Source organism: Gekko japonicus, unplaced genomic scaffold (assembly GCF_001447785.1).
Source record: "Gekko japonicus isolate JY-2015 unplaced genomic scaffold, Gekko_japonicus_V1.1 scaffold373, whole genome shotgun sequence".
NCBI classification, from domain to species: Eukaryota; Metazoa; Chordata; class Lepidosauria; order Squamata; family Gekkonidae; genus Gekko; species Gekko japonicus.
The window spans coordinates 642,638-647,402 of record NW_015167542.1 but is presented as its reverse complement, the minus strand read 5'-3'; positions in this window follow the sequence as shown (position 1 = coordinate 647,402).

Genomic DNA, 4,765 nt, shown 5'->3' with positions numbered 1-4,765 from the left:
ACTGAGAACACTTTCCATGCTTGACAACGTTTGATTTATTTTTTGCATTTGCTCCAGCAGAGGGCACAGTATCTCGCTTTCCTGTTGATTGACAGACAGCTCCACAAGGCGGGAGCCAGGATCGAAAGTTCCTCCCAGCTTCTTCGCTGGCTTCTCAGGGAACTTTTTTTGCCCCGACATCTTTATTTTATTGTTTACTTTTTAAAAGTTCGTGCCGCGCAGCTTAAGAATGGGTCTTCCTGCTTCTCTTTAAACAATTCACCAAGAGGTAACACCACTCTTCCAAAATTTCACTCCCCCCCTCTTCTTTCTGTTAATACAGTCTCTTTTTATTCGGGAGGGGGGGCTCTCCCCCTCCTCCCTTGCACTTTTTCGATAGGGGGGAATGCACTTATCTCTTTTTTCACATTTCCGATCGCCAACTCACGGTTTCAGCCATTCACTTCTCTTTTTAAACGCTCTTCTGCTCTTCCGCTTCATCACTCGGTGACGTCCGGCGGCTCTGCTAGTCCCCGTGCGGGGCACTGCCACAGCAAGAGCCATTGGGGCATGGGGCGAGCCTCAATTCCCGACCTTCGGGCCTGTAAAGAGGCACATCCCCTGTGCGCCCCGGATCGGAGCCTCTCACTGAGGCTCCTTAGGGTCTCCGCTTGTGCGGATTCCCCCCCTTGACCGCGCATGGGCGAATCGCCTCCGGGAGCCTCCCGAAGTTGCGACCACCATTCGCAGAGTCTAAACCGGAAGCCTGGAATTCAGTAGTATACTTGAACACTGTATCCCTACCTTGTTTCAAGGCGTGGATTCATCAGTTAGCATTTTCAGACTTCTGGGGGTTGGCAAAGGTGTTGGAAATATGGGCCAAGAAGCGTGGGAAAATGTTTAGCAGCAGGGACCGGGAGAGTAACAGGGGCATGGCCCATTTTGCCACTTGATCCTTCAGGAGGCTAATTCTAAAGCAGACATTAACCTTATCTGTAGGAAAGTCCAAAGCCCAACGTTCCATATACAGCTGGCATTGCACAAGGAATGCGGGAAACTCCTCCATGTCACCCCTGAATTTATCCAGCAGGTTCATGGGACACCTTTTGGGAGGCACAGCAGCCACAGCGTGTACAGCCGCCTGCTGCTGCAGTAACACTGCCACAGCCTGCGAGAGTTGCAGCACCTGGTCATGCAGTGCCACAATGCTCTCCAAAGGACCTGCAGCCACCTCCATAGTGGTGGTGGTGTGGTTTTGGGGTGGAACCAATCTGTCGCAGGGTGGGCGGAGACAGGTGAGTGTTGCCTGAAGATGGCAAGAGTCTAGATGCAAGTAGCAAAGTCAAGAGTCCAGTCCAAGAGTCAAAAGCCAGGGAGTCATTACCACAGAGTTGTCCAAGAGGCATAGTCAAGAGGTCTGAGGGTTGCACACAAGCGGGAGTCACACAGAGCTGAGAGACGAGGTCAGAAGCCAGTCCAGGGGTCACACAAGCAAGGCAGGATCTGATGCTGTGGCTGCAGAGTCAGCAGCAGAGTGACTTGTTGCTTCCATGCTTGTCCCGTCATCCCCTTCTCTATGCTGGGTGCACAGCTTGGTGTAATGTTCAGACCATCACCCTGGCTTGTTAGCCCCAGAATTTCTGGGTAGCCAGGCATGAGGAGTTCTTCCCACACCCTTTGCTGCTTGTGCAAATAGGGAGCAATGCAGAAGGTAAAAATATGCAGAACACCAGAATATACATTTACTTTGCAAACATTTTCAAACCCTTAAAAATCAAAACCTCACAAAAATTCAGCGCTGAACGTGATGGAAATGAAACATGTGCCAAACTAAAGATTAACAAGGAAATATAAATGTGTAATGGCACTAGACAAGTTATTTTATCACATCAAATGATCTTCAAATACCTACATTAATTGATTTTTGATACTGAAGGAACTCTTGTGATGGGGAAGAAGTTAAAGCAGAGAATAACTATTGCTTGCTTTACAAGTTCAGATTCTACCATGGAAAACCATGCCCTCCACAGGATCACTTTGGAAATTGCAAGGTAACTTCCTATCACCTCAGCCTTCCAAGGGCTGCACCTGCAAGTGTCAGGTACACTGCAAGTGATATTTAGGAATAATACCATAAGGAGTCACAAGAACAGCTGTAGAATGACTGCATGGACAAAAACCAGTGCATGAGATGGAAGAGCATATTTACATACTGGATGTATTCTATGTGATTTTACCCAGAAATGGTAATATTTCACAAATATTCCTACTGCTATCCAGCTCCAATCAAACGTAGTTACATACAAGTCATAAGTACTTGGGAGAGAATATTAGATTCACATTCCCTTTTAATTTCTAACCCTTCTCCACCTCACCTCCCCCGGTGGGGGCCGAAAGCAAATTACAAAAATAAAATGTAAACAAACAGAAAAACAAAGAGTATACAACGTATCACATTCTAGGTTGGTCCTGGAGAAACAGGGGTCCAGGGGCAAGGTTGGCATTTTTCTATCTTTGCCAGGCTCATCAACTCTCCCATCTGCCTCAGTTGGACCTGGCCATGGTGTTAAATGCCATGGTCACCTCCAGGCTGAACTATTTCAACTCACTGTATGCAGGGCTGCCCTTGAGGCTGCTTCAGAAACTTCAGGTTATACAGAATGTGACTGCTAGGTTGTTGACCAATACATTGTGATTATTCCATATTCAACCTGTATTTAAGTAGCTGTACTGGTTGCCTATTGGTTTCCAAATCAAGTTCAATGTGCTGATTCTCACATTTAAGCCCTAAACTGTCTGGGACATTCATACCTATGGGGCCACCTCTCCCTATGTCCCCCCCCCCAAAAAAAACCTTCATTCTTCTTCACGTTGTCAACTGGTGGTGCCCAGCCCACAGGTGACTCAACTGTCCTCAATGAGGGCAAGAGTTTTCTCAATAGTAGCCTCTGCCTGGCGGAACTGTCTGCTAGAGGACATCCAGGCCCTGCAGGATATTTCTAGATTCCACAGGGCCTGTAAGGCAGAGTTGTTCTGCCAGGCTTTCCATTGAGCATAGTCGAGGCCAGTTTTCTACCAGCAGTCTGGGGTGCTGGTTGGTGGGCAGCAAATGATCACATTTTATTCTGATGCCTGAGCTATGGTGCTATTTTATGAATTGTAATTTAATTTTGTGTAAGTATGTTTTATCTCTATTTATATTGTTTGAGCAACACCGAGCCCTGTGACCAGGGCAGGGGCACAGTATAAGTCTAAAAATAAGTAAAAACATTTTAAAAAACAGTGACCTTGGCCAATCACACACTCTCAGCCTAACCTACCTCACAAAGTTGTGAGGACAAAGTGGAGAAGGGGAGATATAAGCTGCTTTGGGTCCCCCTTGGACAGAAAGGCAGGGTATAAAGAAAGTTGTCAAGAACCTAAGCCTAGGTCCTCCTTGGGTCCCCACTCTTGGGAAGTGAGATGTGCCCCAGCCCATGGGTCTTCGAGGTTATGCGAACACAAGTAAAGAGACCTTTGTAAAAATGTAAAAAGGCTTATTAAGTATCTTGAAAAAGACAGGCTATCACTAAGCAACACAGTCTCCGCAATTTAATAGCAAGAAAACATATCTGAGGGACCACCTCTTCCCATATACGCCCCAAAGAGCTTTACGCTCGATGGACCAACCTCTCCTGGTTGTCCCCGGCCCGAAGGACTTCCATCTTACCTCCACCAGGGCCAGGGCTTTCTCTGCCCTGGTAGAACATGCTCCCAGTCGAGATTAGGGCCCTGCGGGATCTTCCTCAATTCCGCATGGCCTGCAAGATGGAGCTGTTCCACCAGGCTGAGTTAGTGTGAGCTAGCTCAGTTTTTTAGCCTCTGGCTCACACATTATTGTCTTAGCTCAGGAAGGATGGCTCCAGAGCAAACTAATTTATGCAGTAGCCAAATTGCTCACTCATAACTTTAATGCCAGTAGCTCACAAAGTAGAATTTTTGCTCACAAGACTCCACATCTTAGAGGGAGCATTGGTCCCTATATGGCCTCCCTGAGCCTGTTGTCGCCCACCTACCAACCCAAATAATATGCCAGGAAACCTCCCACAACCAGTTGACTTGTCTGAATTGTGATTGCGTTTTAATGTTTATTATTGTTTTAAATTGTTTAAATTTTAAGTGTATTTATTGTATTCTACGACGTTACCCACCCTGAGCCCGCTCACGGGATGGGTGAGCTATAAATACAAATAATAAATAAATAGTAAAGCTAACTTTCTATCTAATACATCAGTACCTGGGATTAGGTGGCATACCTTCTTAGAAGAACCCCCAAGCTAAAGATTTAAGCACTCTTTACGTTGCTGTCCATCATGATGAGTGGAAGGGAGTATAAATGCTATGTAGCCCTAAACTGCTCAAAAATAGAAACTTTATTGACAATACTACCAAATATCTTAAAGACCCAAGCAAGAATGATAACAATAATTTTACAATCAACATACCAACATAAACATACAACAAAGAGTCGTGGATGAAACCTGGATCACCACTTTGAACTGCCCGCAAAAAGAACCATGTAGTATAAATCAATGCATAAACAGTTGCAGGGATGATGTGAACGTCTCACAAGTAACACAGCTCTAGGCTTTATATGCAACTGTGGAAACAATTATGCACATCTGTCATCATATTATCAGACAAGGAATCCAGATATGACCTTGATTTGAGATCTTTATCAATCCTGATGAACAGAAACATTAATGAAATTATAATGTACAAGAAAGGGGACCCGCGATACTCACCG